The 17,419-nt window shown below is 41.5% G+C and overlaps 1 protein-coding gene across 2 annotated transcripts in view; it reads left to right on the forward strand.

Annotated features, from left to right (window-relative positions):
- Positions 1-17,419, forward strand: part of TBC1D4 (TBC1 domain family member 4) — a 271,276-nt gene that overhangs the window by 132,249 nt on the left and 121,608 nt on the right. The window lies entirely within an intron of this gene.

The raw sequence follows: 17,419 nt of genomic DNA on the forward strand, positions 1-17,419 counted from the left end.
AGCCCCAACAAAAAAGCCCAAACACAAAATAGGCCCTGACAAAAATTTAAAAAACCCAGACAAAAAAGCCCCCCACAAAATAGCCCTTGGCAAACCAGCCCCTGAGAAAAGGGTCTGCCCACAGTTTGGCCCCTGACGAAAGAGGCTGCCTCCAAGTATTTTACCTGTTCCTGCAACTGTGTGTCTTTCTGTCACGGTTGTGTCCAGGTTCCTGGCTTGCAGTCACCTTGGTCCCCGAGGGTTAGACCCGGGGAATGCTGCGAATTGATGGTTTACCGTTTCCCATGTTCCAGAACATATGCTGGTCCGGTCCGGTCCGGATCTTCCAGCCCTCCAGATTGTTTTGGGAGTTTTTTGGAACTAAGCAGTACCCGTACCTGGTGAACTCCCTTGTGGGCTGCCTTTATTAACCACCTGGAAAGGTTCCTAGTTGCCTTGCAACAGAGGTCCTCAGAGGAGTTTCCTTTGGTGGAGGTCGTTTGCAGTGCTGCTGAGTTTTTCCTGTTTTAGGTTTTGACCCTGAGTGTTTACTGACTTATTCTACTGACTTCTGCCTGCCCAGACCCGGCTTGTCTTCTGACTTACTCTTCTGACTGCTGCCTGCCCAGACCCGGCTTGTCTTCTGACTTACTTTGCTGCCTGGCTGCCTGCCCTGCTCCAGCCGGGTTCCTGGTTCCTTTAGCCTGCTGGTCCCTGCAGCTCGGTTTTCCTGCCTTGTCTGGTAAGTCCTGCCGACCGCCCGCACTCTGGGGCTCAACCCCTGAGGAACGGTGGTTAAGTGCAGGTGAAGTTTGGGCTATTTCTGGTCCAGTTGGTGTCAGCCTGAGCTGCCTCAGCGGCAGCCTTTGGCTAAGAGTTCTGGCCCAGGGTACCGGAAGTCTGTTCTGCCTGTCCTGTGTTTGGGTGATTCTCCTGCCACTGCCGCTCCTCGGCAGTGGCCCAAGGGCTCACTAACCTAGAAGTACCGGTAGAAGCGTGACACATTCTGAGTCCCACTGCTGCTTTGACCTGAGGTATGTCTCCCCTTTGCCCCGGAAGTGTTCCCTCTGTTGTGTCCCGCCTCATCTGGTGCAACTTCCTATGTCCACATAGGCAGGACACAGAGAGAATGTTTCCAGGGCCAGCCGAAGCAGCATGTGGACGCTGCTGGTAGACCACAGGAATATTGGAGAATTACTGGGGGGAGGGGGAAGGGCGGGAGAGATACCGGACCACGGAAGGTAGGCAGAAGGAAGAGGGAGACATTTTGGACTATGTTGGGAGGTGGAGATAGAGTGGGAGAAGAGGTGCTGGACCCTCAGAGGGAGTGCTATGGGCTATTTTGTCATGGAATATTTAGTTACGGAGCTATTTTGTTAGAGGTTATTTTTTTCAATGGGACATTTTTACAAGGGCTATTTTGTTTCAGGGCTATTTTGTCCAAGTTGTTCTGTCAAGGTGCTGTAGATTTCAGAAAGCATTCACATAATGTAAATTAGAATGGCAACATAAGTAGATGAATCTTGGGCACCATCAACCTGCTGCTGCTAACCTGGTTGGTTTCTGGGGAGTTATACCCTGTAGGTTCCAACTTGGCTACACTATAGACTGTGGAGTCACTGGATTCAAATGCCGCTCTTTACTGGCTTCACTCTTCATCATTGGATTTGGATTTGAGATTTAATACTTGCCTTTCCAAATCTGAGTTACAGATTCAGGTACACAAGTTATTTCTCTGTCCAGTTGGACTCACAGTCTAGGTTGTACCTGAGGCAATGGAGTGTGAAATGGCTTACCCAAGGTCACAAGGAGAGTCAGTATGAGAAGCAGGAGTTTGTCCGCTGGCTTTCCTTGTTTTCAACTTGTTGTTCTGTTACTAGGCTACTTCTCCGCTCTTATTTTTTGTATTGCATGGCATTGAATTCTGATCGTCCCAAAGTTCTAGTCCTTGCATATGTTCACTAGTGTATTTGCCGAGGCCTGGTCTTATTCATGTGGCATAAATATTTTACTTGCTGGCATTCTTGGGTGCCTGGCACTAGGATTGGTCTGATTTCTGAAAATTAATTTTATTCCTATGGGCCCTACTGCAGATAACTCGAGCTAAGCTTTAATAAAAAATGTCCTCAGTGTGTTCTGTGAAGAGATTATAACACAAAGGAGGTGAGAGAGCACAGCCTTGCCTACCCATGATCTGGTAAGAAAGAGGTCTGTTCTCAATCATTAAGTAGATGAAATAACCAGGGCTGTGGAGTTGGTAAAAATATGCTGACTCCAGCTTCAAAATAAAAACTTACAACATTATAATATATGATAAACCTACCATTTTATACTTATACATTTTTTGTTCAGGTTCTTTTTTCAAACTTCAAATAAATATATTTCGTGGTCTATTAGTCCTAATTTTGTGCATATGGAAATATCCTATGTTTCTGTAATTAATCAAATTTCTCTTAGATTTATTATACATAGTAGGAGTCTGAGTCGAAGGGTTGGTGTACCGACTCCACAGCCCTGGAAATAACACAGTAACATAGTCGATAATGGCACACACAGACGTCTGCCCCATTCCAGTCTGCCCCATTGAGATCCCATTGCTGTGGTAGGTGAGGATATATGTTCTGATATATAGCTCAAAATCAACTGTCCCCCATCATCTTGTCTTTTACCCAGCCTTTCAAATCTTTACCCACTACCACTCTTTATATGTGTCCCAACTAGAGCTGTACCATATTGCATATTTTACTATCTAGCTTATTCTCAAAAGGGAAGGACGCCCATCTTCTGACACAAATTGGGAGATGGGCGTCCTTCTCTCAGGGTCGCCCAAATTGGCATAATCGAAAGCCGATTTTGGGCCTCCCCAACTGCTTCCCATCGCGGGGATGACCAAAGTTCCTGGGGGCGTGTTGGAGGCATAGCAAAGGCGGGACTGGGGCGTGCCTAACAGAGGGGCATCCTCAAGCGATAATGGAAAAAAGAAGGGCGCCCTGATGAATACTTGGCCGACTTTACTTGGTCCTTTTTTTTTTTACGACCAAGCCACAAAAATGTGCCCTAAATGACCAGATGACCACCGGAGGGAATCGGGGATGACCTCCCCTGACTTCCCTAGTGGTCACTAACCACCTTCCACCCTGAAAAAAACAACTTTAAAAACTTTTGTCTTTTTTTTTTTTTTTTTTTTTAGAGTATGGGTTAAGGACCTCCTTCGCTATGCCTCCGTCCCTGCGACAGCAGTTGAGGACGTCCTTCGCTATTTATTTATTTAGATTTTGCTCACACCTTTTTCAGTAGTAGCTCAAGGTGAGTTACATTCAAGTACACTGGATATTTCCTCCGTCCCTGCAACGGCAGTTGAGGACGACGTTCTTCGATATGCCTCCGTCTGTGCGACGGCAGTTGAAAACGTCCAAAATGTGGATGTTTGTGAGAAGGACGTCCATGCCTGGATGCTTCTGTGAGAAGGATGTCCATGCTTGCTATGCTTCTGACACCCCCTTTATTTATTTGGATTTTGGATCACAAGTAGCAGCAGTGGGATTTGAACTGGCCACCTCTGGATTGCAAGACTAGTGCTCTAACCACTAGGCCACTCCTCCACTCCACTCCACTCCCTTGAAATTTGGCTATTCCTGTGGGGGGGGGGGGGCAGTATGCAGGTCCCTGGGGGGGAGGTATGTGTGTGTCAGCGGAGGCATAACGAGGGCGTGGATGTCCTGCTTGCAAACATTTTGGACATTCTCAATTGCCCCCCTCCCCAGGGTTGGCCAAATTTCAAGGGATTGAAGTGGAGTGGAGGAATGGCCTAGTGGTTACAGCACTGGTCTTGCAATCCAGAGGTTTCCCCGCCCCTTCACCAGGACGTCCTTAGAGATGGGCGCACTTAGAGATGGTCGTCCCCGTTCGATTATGCCCATACTTGGCCGAATATGAATAATGAAAAATATTATTCAGCTGCATACGAATATCAAATACAAATAATGGACACTGAGCTTTAGCATAACAAATAATAAAAGAGGCAATGTGAAATCAGAGATCAAGTGCTTGTTTCAGTAGGATTTAGCACAATAGAGCCCCGGAATATTCGTATTTGAAGTTAAATTGCTATTTGGCCGAATACAAATAATGTATTTGGGGCTGAATGGAATTGAATATGAATGTTCTATACAGCCCTAGACCCAAGCATACCCTAAATCTGTTTGCTGTTTCTGTTCATACGCCTTTTCAGGTCTTTTCATCTGCAACGTTGATTCTTACAGCACCAATATTTAATCCAGCATCCAGGCCTCTTCCACGACTTTTTGCCAAGTTTTATGATAAACTAGGCAAAAAAAACAAACCCTAGCCTACCCATTCCCATTGAGTTTTATGCTTTCAACCATGGTAGTTCTGTGCAGGTTACCCCAGTGCCTTCTTGGAAGCCTGATGCAGTCATACCACTGCTATTTAGGGTTGTAATTGCTGCTTTCTGTATTCACTGTGTCAGTCCATTAGGCTAATTTATGAGCTATGCTCCCTCCACTTGATAATTGCAAGATAGTTAAGAATGATGTTGGCTGAATGTACAAGTAAATATAAAAGTAAATTGTGGACTGGATTAAAGATCAGTCTTTGTTTTAAAAACTGTAAATTGTTGTAATGACGTGTATTTGGCTCTTATTCATGGTTATTTCTGCCCACTGTAACTAATCATTGGATGATTGCAAACTGAGGAAACTGGCGTGTAGAGGGAGTGTGTAGTGATAAAAACCTGAATGTCATTAGTACTGATGGAAAATTCTGTTGTAATTTAATGACCTTGAGATTTCAGTTGATGGTTGGAAATGAGGTTTACAATGACAACTGGAAAAATGCCACTTCCAATCTATACTAGAATTTTCCATCACAGTTAACAAAAGGTGATGGTGTTATTTGTAACTTCTAAAGTGTTCAATGAATTTGTAGAACTTTTCTTTTTCTTTTTTTTTTTTTTTTAATTTTTTAATATATTTTATTTTTATGCAGTTAATAAACAATATAAACTAGTTTTACACTTGAAAAGGATATAATAGAGCAATGCCAAGAAGACAAACAATAAGTAGAAGGAAAACTAAATCCACCAAGGACAGTAATCCTTTAAACGTTTAACCCTAAAATTACAGTCCACTATTCTGAGGGCAGATACACGGAGAGTCATAATCAAGGAAACTACAATAATGGTAAAAGAAATAACAGCAACAAAGATAAGCCATCTAAGCTCCGGCATATATCTATTGCAGTCCTTATATTGAAGTAACAGTTGGAACTGATGGTAAGCCCCTCTCAGAGACAGACCGGCCATTATTCAAAAGTATTTAAATACCCTCAAGCTGGCTATCTACCGATATTGAGCAGGAAATAACTGGCTGTTTCCCGCTGAATATCCAAGTCACGACTAGCCCGGTCAGCAGCTATGTTAAGTTTAGTGGCCAGATAGACCCGCGTAAATAGCGGATCTATCTTTGGCCACTATAAGTTAGCCAGTCAGCCGATGAATATCAGCTTAACCGGATATGTTTACTGCATCCCCCCCCAAAAAGCCAGAAATTCAATGCTGGTGTCTGGATATGGCCTCGGCATTGAATTTCCAGGTTTGCCGGCAACAGTGGGAATTAGCAGGTCTATCTCCCATGGACTCAATATCAGCCTCAGAATCTTTATTACTAAGGAAAGAAACTAACTGAGAATGGACAAAAAATAAAATTATTGTACCATGTAGTATATTTACAGGGAAATTTGAGAAGAAATCTGGCCCCCAGTTGGAGCACTTTAGGCCATAGGAATAAGAACTGCCTTCTCCTTTTCTAAGTAGATTTTGCTACGTCTGGATATACTCTTATCTGAGAACCCATGAAACTTTGTGTCCTATGTCTAAAAGACAATTTCCAAACATCATCTTTTACTGATTCTGATATAAAAGTTGCGACCAAGGTAAATGATAGAAGTGAAACAGTTCAGTTTAAATGAAGTAGAAGTTAAAGAACAATCTTTTGAGATTTCTATTCCAGGATAGTTTTCATCAGTCCCTTCTTTCTGCGAAGGAGGAATATAAATATTCTTGTCCCTTCAGGAAGGGAGTCAGTGGCAATATCCAGAATCTCAATTATATACTTTTTCAACAGATCCTTTGCAGAAATTCCTGTTTGTCTTGGGAAAATTTAAAAGACGAAGATCTTTTATTCTAAACAAATTTTATAACGATTCCAGTTTGCCTTTCAATAACACTGCCTCCAAAGATTCACTCATCAACATTATTTCTTCTCTTCATTTGGATTTTCCCCCAGTGGCGAAAAGTCAGGAGCCTGTCCATGACTTACGAATGGCATCGATCCTCTCCTTGTGACTCTGGGCAAGTCACTTAACCCTCCATTGCCCCTGGTACAAAATAAGTACCTGAATATATGTAACTGCTTTCAATGTAGTTGCAAAAACCTCAGAAAGGCGGTATATTAAGTCCCATTTCCCTTTCCCTTTCATTGGGGAGTCCACAGGATGATTTAATACTGAACAGGAAGAGCCTTTTTGCTTCTTCCTTGCCTTTAGTGAGGCAAGAACAGATCACTGAAAAGTTATCTGTGGTTCACAGAGCTCACTTGCTGCTGTCACCATCTTGACTCAGCCCCTGTCAGCTTTTTAAAAATTTCCAACACCCTCACCCATTTTTACTTTCTGGAAATGATTTTTTTTTTGACCGCCAAAAGCTGAGATAAGGAGAGGCCTCAGTAAGAATCCACCCTTGTTTCTGATGATAATAAATGTTAGTGAGGGTATTTAATGCTGTTGTGGGAGGAGCTGAGATACAAAGCAGAGCTGAAGACCTTTGACTCAGAACCTGGATACACAGTCTCTGGAAAACAACGGGACCCCTAACATTTTTCCAAGTAACCCAAAAACAAATGCACTATTATTAAAAAATTATTACTAACAGGTGTTACTGCAAAATGCTGTAAAACCTAGATGATCCCTGTTTTCAAATTGTCTTCATTCAGGAAGTGACCATTAAGATTTGTTTTACCAAAGTGACATTTAGCGAAGAAGATAGTTTTGATTAAATGTTTGTGACCAAAATAAGGCATATGGTGCAAAGTGTTTGCTAAGGGAGTGTTCTAATAAAGGTCATGCTAAATGTTTACACAATTGCAAAGTATTTTAAAACTATGTAAGAGGTCTCATTTTTTTTCCAAGCGTCATGTACGTGTTAGGTTTACTTTTGCAGTGCTTCTCAGGGGTTACATAAACAGAATGATAGGTATCAGCCAATCAAAGTTACACAGTGCCCATTCCAGTTTTGTTTACCATTCTCTTCAGTTCTATATGCAGTGTCTACGTACAGAACCTGTATTATGGTTTGGTAAAACTAGGCCATACCTGTGATAGCTTTGCATAAAGTACCTTTGGTCAACCAAATTTCTTCTCTTTCTATTACAACATAGCCCTATTCACTGGTTTTCAAGCAGTATTTCAGTATTTATCATTTCATAGTAACATAGTAGATGATGGCAGAAAAAGACACGCACGGTCCATCCAGTCTGCCCAACAAGACAACTCATATGTGCTATTTTTTGTGTATACCCTATTTAGATTTGTACCTGTGCTCTTCAGGGCACAGACCGTATAAGTCTGCCCAGCACTATCCCCGCCTCCCAACCACCAGCCCCGCCTCCCACCACCGGCTCTGGCACAGACCGTATAAGTCTGCCCAGCACTAGCCCTGCCTCCCAACCACCAACCCCGCCTCCCGATCTCGACTAAGCTCCTGAGGATCCATTCCTTCTGCACAGGATTCCTTTATGCTTATCCCACGCATGTTTGAATTCCGTTACCGTTTTCATTTCCACCACCTCCCACGGAAGGGCATTCCAAGCATCCACTACTCTCTCCGTGAAAAAATACTTCCTGACATTTTTCTTGAGTCTGCCCCCCTTCAATCTCATTTATTTTCTTTCTCATATGCATCTAACTAATGCGTTAGGCACCCAAAGTGAGATACAACAAAAAATACCTTACAAAGACAATGAAAACATTCAACCAATTCTCAAATGTCCACCTATCCCATCCTACTCTTCCAAGCCGCTCATTGCTTCCACTGGCCCAATAAAATCACTTATCTACCAACCAACCAACACTAAAGCATACTTCTCATTCCTATATCAATCAACCCTCCTGTTCTGTATCCTTATACGCTCTCTCTAAAAGAATTGCCTTTATTAATTTTCAGAATTCCATATAGTCCTTCCTTTGACTTTGGTTGGAAGCCCATTCCATAACTGTGAAACACAGCATCTGACGATTTGATGTCTAATACTCTTTAAATAAACTTCCTTCCATGTTGGTCTATTTAGTAATGCGCTTTGGGATGAGTGGAAATTATCACCAGGCACATACCATATCAGGCTACCTTGCAGATAACCAGACCCCCCAGCTTCCATAAAAATGTAAAAGCTATACACAAGATTTTGAATTGAATATAATATTCCATCATTAGCCGATTAAATGCCATTAATATTGGGTTCATATGATCCTGCACCAAGCAACCTGCCACAATCTGTGTTACAGCATTCTGCACTTCCGCAATGAATGTACATACCTGGCAAACCTTCTATCATTAATGCCTTGCAGTATTCTAATATAGATGAAGCACTGCCATGCACTACTTTTACCAAATCATCTTTTTCCAAATAGAGTTTAAGTTGGCGAATAGATCTCGGTTGTATAAAGCTAGACTACAGTTTTGAAAGGATTTGAATTCTTATTGACAGCTGGTCATCAGCATTAAGTGTAATCTATTTAGTATCTGGTAAAATCAGCTCTTAATCTCTCTGTTCCTACCTCTCTAATGTGTACCACCTCAGTCTTATCTGGATTCAATTTCAGAACATTCATTCTTCTGTTGCTGTTAAAAAGTAGCTAAATTATTTTAAACTTCCATATGATTTACACCTCGTGGCATATATATATATATATATATATATATATATATATATATATATATTTGGATGTCATCCACATACAGTAAATATTGGAGTCTGCAACCCTGGATCATGTTGCCCAAAGGTCTGCTTCTTGGCCAATAATGGTGATTGTCAAGATCCTTTTGGAACCCCAAATAAGATTTCATAAGGAGCTGAAACCATCGCACTAATTGCTACTATCTGTTGTCCATGAAAAAGAATGAGACCCATGTCAAAGGTGATCCTTGTACCCCAGAATCTATCAGCAAGGGTAATAGTCCACGATTTATTGTATCAGAAGCCAAACTAAGATCAAGTAGTATCAATAATTTCCCTTGTTTATTTCATAGGATTCAATATGGCATCCTAAAGCAGATCGAAATCTACCAAGCCCTTATGATTAGAAACTGGAGAACTGGAAGAAAACCAACTTCTCAAGAATCCTACTTAAATAGTTAGAGAAGCAGCTTGTGGACCAGGCAAGCCAGGGTTCAAATTTTGCTCTCCCACTAATACTTATTGTGACCTTCGGCAAAGCATTTGAGGGTCGATATTCAAAGCAATTTAACCATCCGGTTAAATCACCTTTTTGGGGCTAACTGCTAATTTTCAGCAGAACTTAATCTGTTAGTGCTGCTGAAAATAATTGGTTAGTGCCAAACTGAAAACCAGCTGTTTCCAAGGCCTTCCAGGAATGGAGTTGGCACTTGGCCTCTTATGTGCTGATATTCAGCACTTAACGGCCAGGCTAACTACATAGATAGGACTCCATAAAAGTCAGTCCTATCTTTATGTGATAACCCATATCCGGTAAAGTGCTGAATATTGCATTTAACCAGCTATGTATTAGCTGACTCTGGAAACCCGGAAATTGAATGCCAGTGCCTGGACATGGTTGGGCTCTGAATTTCCAGGTTTAATACTGGTGGTGGTCGGCAAATGCTGATTGCCTCCAGCTAAATGACTGAGGGGTAAAAGGGACGCGGAGACATTAGACAAATTCTTTGCTTTGTTTTTCACCGTGGAAGATGTGGCGAGATACCAGCGCCGGAAATGGTATTCAGTACTGGTGAGTCAGAGAAACTGATACAAATCATTGTAAACCTTGAAGATGTAATGGGGCAATTTGACAAACTGAAGAGTAGCAAATCACCTAGACCCAATGGTAGACATTCCAGAGTACTGATAGAACTAAAAAATGAACTTTCAGAGCTATTGTTAGTAATGTGTAATTTATCTTTAAAATCATGCATGGTACTGGAAGATTGGAGGGTGGCCAATGTAATGCCAATTTTTAAAAAGGGTTCCAGAGGTGATCTGGGAAATTAGAGACCGGTGAGCTTGATGGCAGTGCCGGGCAAAATGGTAGAGACCATTATAAAGAAATAAATTACAAGCATATACATAAGCATGGATTAATGAGACAAAGCCAACACAAATTAAGGGGGTCTTTTACTAGCTTGAGTTATCTGCAGCAGGGCCCATTTTATTCCTATGGGCCCTGCTGCAGATAGCTCAAGTTAATCTTTAGTAAAAGAAGGGAAATCTTGCCTCACCAATCTACTATATTTCTTTGAAGGGGTGAATAAACGTGGATAAAGATGAGTCGGTCGATATTGTATATCTGGATTTTGAAAAGACATTTGACAAAGTACCTCATGAAAGGCTCCTGAGGAAATTAGAGAGTCATGGGATAGGAGGTAATGACCTACTGTGGATTAAAAACTGGTTAAAAGAAAACATAGAGTAGGCTTAAATGGTCAGTATTCTCAGTGGAGAAAGGTAGATAGTGGAGTTCCCTAGGGGTCTGTGTTGGGACCTCTGCTTTTTAACATACTTTTATAAAGAATCTAGAGATGGGAAAGAACTAGTGAGGTAATAAATTTGCTGATAACAAAGTTTTCAAAGGTGTTAAATTGCAAGAGGATTGTGAAAAATTACAAGAGGACCTTACGAGACTGGGAGTCTGGGCATCCAAATGACAGATGATGTTTAATGTGAGCGAGTGCAAAGTGATATAGAGAAGGGTGATGAAAATGGCACAGGGGATGGGATGACTTCCCTATGAGGAAAGGCTAAAGCGGCTAGGGCTCTTCAGCTTGGAGAAGAGATGGCTAAGGGGTGATATGATAGAGATCTATAAAATAATGAGTGGAGTGGAACAGGTAGATGTGAATCACTTGTTTACTCTTTCCAAAAATACTAGGACTAGGGATCATGCAATGAAGCTACTAAGTAGTAAATTTCAAACAAACCGGAGAAAATATTTCTTCACTCAATGTGTAATTAAACTCTGGAATTTGTTGCCCCCGGACCACCAGGGCTGAAAGCTTTTGGTGGGGTGGGAGTGTGTGGTGTCCACTGGACCACCAGGGCTGTGACGGCTGGGCTGTTTCACAAATTCTAACGCTAGCTCTGCGCTGGCATTGGGTTTGCAGCGGGGGAGGAGCATCCTTATTTGGCACGCTGTCCACTGAGCGTTGGGGAGGAATGGTGAATGAGCTCATCAGCATTCATTTGCATGCTTATTGTGCTATTTCTTCCTGCGCTCATTTGTTTCCATGCTCTGGGCCTTTCTACGTCCTATGCTGGTAAACATGGGCACTAGCTGGTGCTAATGGCCTCTAGCGCCCGCGTTTAGTTTTGAGCATCAGGGCCTGAATGCTGTGTTAGGGCCTGGGAACTGAGGACATGGACTCAAAAGGAGGTGTTAAAAGTTCTTTAATGCACATTAAGACTATTCACAATTAGCATGCGAGCACTTAAGTGTAGTAATTGCAGAGAACGTGCTGGGCCTGCCTCCAACAGTTTCCGCACAGCATTTGCACTTATCATGCATAACTATTTGCTGTTTTAAAATACAGTTACTTAAACTTACTGCTCTTCAGTGAAAGGGCCCCATATTCATAGTGAAACAGTTACTTGCTCAATCTCCTTCACTGATGATGAATGAAATTCTCCAAAAATAGCTCTGTTCAAATTCTGTTGTGAGTGTGCTGATTTTATCCCAAAATAGCTCTTTTTAGCTGTGACAATTGCATTCCTATATAGGTTGCTTGCACTTGACAATTTAGTTTTTGTTTGTTGGATTTTTTGATTTAGCACAAACTCTATTCCCCTTTTCTCCCATTTTGTTACAAATCTCTTCTGTGAAGCACCGACAGCTTTCTTAGACTGAAACTTATTGAATATTGACTGGAGTAATACTATATTTAGGCCATATTGTAGTGATTCCATGAATTCCATAAAATTATCATCTAAATACAACCCCAAATTTATTGTTTTGACTATTAACTGCATAATATCTTTAATTTTTAAGTAATGATCTTTAATTTTTGCTTTTCTTTCCCTTTTGATTTTGCCCATCCCATTTTCAATGTCTGTCTTGCTAAAAAAGCTTGAAGGGAACATTCATAGCTGCCTCTGAAAGTCTGATAGATTTGTTCTAACTCTGATATAGGTATGTCTCTAACAACTTCACTCACATGATTTTCAGTGAGAGGAAAAAATTATTGAAATCAGCATATACCAACCTCTTTCCTTGTGGCAGTTTGAGCTCAGGAAATATGAGATGCTGATATCTTTCATTCACTTCCCTCTTACAGAAGGAATTACTTCAGAACTAACTTTTTCTTGAAATAGCTAGGGACAGGCTCCTTGACTTGTTTGAGAAAGAGTCAACTTTCACTTCTGCTGACTAGAAAAGATTAAAGACAAGATTATCCAACACTTTATTTTTTATTTGCAGTTATATTTCTGTTTTATTTTAAATACATTTTGCATTTTCATATCACAGAAAAATCACTGCAATAATATACATCTTCAATAGAAAATCCATCAAAAATACAAAGGGAATAATAACAAAATATGTTCATCTACAATAAAGGCAATTGGAATCGAGAACCAGGAAAAAAATCAGGAATTAAACATATTATAACAGTATGAGACACATCTTCTACTACATTCCAACAAGCCAGCCCTAACATTGATTAGATCTTAACCCTAAAGTCCTCCTTAAATACAATAAAGTCCAGAAGCTTTCTTGGGTCAAAAAAGGAATAATTTTTACCCTCAAAAAAATAATGCACATTGACAAATAGATTTTAACACAAAACTCATGCCGAGAGCAAAACCTCTTGGGCGCAATACCAGGAAATCTTGACACCTTTTTTTTGTGTTTCTAGATGAATCAGAGGAGTGTGGTAGCCATGTTAGTCCACTCTTAAGGTTATCAATAGAAATCAAACAAAATAAAACATGGAAAAGAAAATAAGATGATACCTTTTTTATTGGACATAACTTAATACATTTCTTGATTAGCTTTCGAAGGTTGCCCTTCTTCCTCAGATCGGAAATAAGCAAATGTGCTAGCTGACAGTGTATATAAGTGAAAACATTCAAGCATTACTATGACAGTCTGACAGGGTGGGAGGATGGGGGTGGGTAGGAGGTATGCATGGGGACATCAAAGCATATCATTGATATTCTAACAGGATAGGTGTGGATAGGTGAGGGGAGGGTGATCAACAGAGACATACAGCTTTATGGTTTATAAACCATAAAGCTGTATGTCTCTGTTGATCACCCTCCCCTCACCTATCCACACCTATCCTGTTAGAATATCAATGATATGCTTTGATGTCCCCATGCATACCTCCTACCCACCCCCATCCTCACACCCTGTCAGACTGTCATAGGAATGTTTTCACTTATATACACTGTCAGCTAGCACATTTGCTTATTTCCGATCTGAGGAAGAAGGGCAACCTTCGAAAGCTAATCAAGAAATGTATTAAGTTATGTCCAATAAAAAAGGTATCATCTTATTTTCTTTTCCATGTTTTATTTTGTTTGATTTCTATTGATAACCTATAGATAAATCAGGAAAGATAAGCATGCTAGACCCAAGAAACTGCTCATTCATAAATTGGAAATAAATCACAAAATGTTATTCCTATCCAGTTCCAGAGCATTGAGCCTGCATTGTGTGGGAAAGCACGGGGTACAAATGTAATAATAATAATAATAATAATTAACAATATTGTTCTTTGGGTAATGAACTCAAGAGAAGACTCAAGGAACTCAGTCAGACTGAGCTGTCAGTAGTCACTAGTGATCAATGAAAAACCTCAACCCCCCCTTCCTAAACTACATATTCACTAGTGACTACTGACAGCAAAGTACTTTGTTAACCATTAGCTGCTAATAGTGCTAACTGCTAACAAGTTGTTAAAATTGCAGTAGTGAACAGTTATACTATCGATAACTGTACTAATACATTACATTGTGTTTATATACTGCTAACACAAAATGTTTCTAATAATAATAAGAACCCCTAATTTATACAGTAGGTTCCTACTGCGTACTCGTCAGATGCCTAATTGTAGGCATCCTGTTATTGAATTACCCCCTTAGTATACTCTTTATTTTTCATTTATTTGCTCCTTAACGTTTTACACCAACTTTCTGGTATTGCTATGGAATTTTTTCTCCAAGAGTTACTGTCCATCCAGTCTGCCCAACAAGATAAATTCATACCATAATGTCCTTACCATTTTCAGAGGAAAGTCCACAGAAGTCTTCCCGGCACTGGCTTTGTTCCCCAACTACTGAAGCTGTCATCAAAGCCCCACTCCAGCCCATCTAGATCTGTCCAGCCATGATCAGAGCACAGACCATAAAAGTCTGCCCAGCAGTGGCTTTGTTTCCCAATTATTGGAGTTGCCATCTAAGCACCGTTAAGTTTGTTTGGTTCCATTTTCTTTCCATACTGGTTTCCCTTATGTTTAGCCCGCACATATTTGAATTCCATTACCGTTTTCATCTCTACCACCTCCAGCGGGAGGGCATTCCAGGTATCTACCACCCTCTCCATGAAAAAGTACTTCCTGATGTTATTCCTGAGACGGCCCCCCCTGCAACAGAACCAGAACGAAGCCTTGCGATCTGCAGGGCTTCGTTCTGTTTCTATGAGTCTGACGTCCAGCACATTGTACGTGCAACAGGACGTCAGACTCAGGAGAAACCAAATGCAGGAAGAAGACTTCAGGTGGCGGGGGTTTGGGTCCCCCGCCAGCAAAAGTACAGACGGCGAAGGCGGGTTGGCGGGAGGGGGGGTTGAGAGGGGCGTTGGCAGGGGGTCCAGGGCCAAATTTACGGGGGCCCAGGCCCCCATGGCCCCATAGCAGCTATACCCCTGGTTCTACCGCTTTCCTGTCTCTGCAAAGGTTTTGTTTGTAGATTAATACCTTTCAAATATTTGAATCTCTGTGTCATATCACACCTATCTCTGTTTTCCTCCAGGTTATATATCTTCAGGTCTCGAATCTCTTCTCAAACATTTTGTGGTGCAAACACCATACCATTTTTGTCATCAATTTCCAAATATAAATAGCAAGTGTAAATCCTCTTGTTGATCTCGAAGATGATAGATGTGCATTACCCTTCTGAAATGGGTAATACATGTGTATATTTTGGCTTCATCCTAGTCCTGCCCAAAACACTCCCAGACCTTGGCCCCTTGCCAACTGACATGCTTTCTAAAATTGACTTTTCTACATTTATTCTACATAGATTTGTATAGGCTGGTATTTATACATGAAAATTGCGAGTGAATAGAGCTTTTAAAGTAACCACCTTTGGTGGTGGTGGTGGTGGTGGTGGGGGGAGGGTATCTACTTGGGCTACTATTAAGTTGGACTGTTTTACCACAAGTCAGGTTATTCTAGCACAGGGTCTCATTGCATAAAATGGGACCTGTGCTAAAATAACCTGACTTTCTGATTTAGTAATAGCCCAAGTTGAATGGAACGAGCAGGGATTGGAGGTTTCAATCAAGAGGAAAAAATTTTTTCCTCTCAATTTGGGAGGCGTATATGTAATCCCTATCGCCTACAGTGAGAAGTGGAATACTTAACACACTTTAGGGAGGTGTGGGTCTGCCAGCACATCTAGGAAGAGAGTGTGTGTGTCTGTGTTTTTTTTGTATTTTTTTCAATTTTTATCAGGGGAGTAATGTAAAGGTTGATATATCCAGAGGGTCATCAGAGTACAGGCTGTCTGACTTTAGTCTTCAGTAGCCAACACAATGTGGATTAGGTTCAGGGGGAGAGATGGGACTGAATGGGTAAAGTGGGGCAGCCTGTTTTTGTGACATTGGGCTTGTGAAGTTCTGTTTCAAAGTAACACTTCCTGCTAGGGGATAGTGGGATATAAGGTTTCTTCTAACTGTCTTCAGCCTCACCACATCTGGCACATCAATGGGATGAGAAGGCGGGGAATAGCTGGTTGTAAGCTGTAAGCCTTTTAAGAATTTGTAACAATATGTTCATATTTTCAGACTTCGCTGTTCTGTCAGAGTTGTTGTTTGTATTATGCTCTACATTAGCTTCAATAAACAGATTTAAACATAGTAGTAGCCCACGTTGATAACTTCCTTCGTTAATAAGTGGACTGCCAAGGGCAGAGCATGCTCAATGCAGTTACTCTGTCAAGTTTCAGGTGTTGGTGATAACGGTGTGTTGTGTTGAAGCTGCTGGTGTATTACACTGTATTACTCATTCTAACTGGCCATGTTTCTTTGGATAGCGTGGGGAAACCCCAGGTGCCTAACATGGCAGCACTACTCTGGCCATGATGTTGTTCTGCCTTAATGTCGGGCATCAGACATTAAAGACTGATGCAATGCTACAGTGTTGCTGTGCCAATGAAAACAGACCTCCATTGTGCACAGACCTCCATTGTGCACGTATTCGTTTTTCTTGGAATATGATCACTTTTGGCTTTTTGGCTAAGATCCAACTGTAGGGTGTGACCTATGAAGATCCCTTGTTGGCTGTTGGCTCAGATTGAGAACCTGTACCACATAGGGGGAAGGGGGGAGTGTGGGCACATGATCTGATATCTGGTCACACTGGAGACATGGTATTGTTTTGACCGTTGCCAAAAGAGGGAGAGTAAACTTTTTTTTTTAATTGCTTTTCAGTCTGTTCTTGGTTAAGATCAGGTGCATAGTCTGAACCATAAACTGAGGACAGTCCCTTCTTGGCCTTTGGTGTGTGTGTGTGTGTTTGGGGGGGGGGGGGGGGGGGTTAGATCTTTAATATGGGGAGAGAAGTAGGGATCCTGTGTTAATACCCTATCACACAATCCCACTGAGGACATGAGACTAGATCCTGGCCAAATCAGGCAGCATAAATTTCTCCTTAACCCTCCCCCCCCCCCCAACAAATTAGAAGCCACCGAGTGATGGTTTTCTAAACATCAGATGTGATTATTTAATCCATCAAAGTGAACAGGTTTCCTGGTGTAAGCTGTTCTGAGTCTTAAACTAGTTTGAACTGAGTGAACAGTGTGTTTGCATTTAGTGTGTTAGAAGGAGCAGTAAGTCGCTGCCCTGGCTGAAAGGACAGCAGCTCAATCCTTGGGTTTCCTTTAGCAGCCCTGCCCAGGAAGCGTGTTGTTTTCCT

Source organism: Microcaecilia unicolor, chromosome 4 (assembly GCF_901765095.1).
Source record: "Microcaecilia unicolor chromosome 4, aMicUni1.1, whole genome shotgun sequence".
Classification (NCBI taxonomy): Eukaryota; Metazoa; Chordata; class Amphibia; order Gymnophiona; family Siphonopidae; genus Microcaecilia; species Microcaecilia unicolor.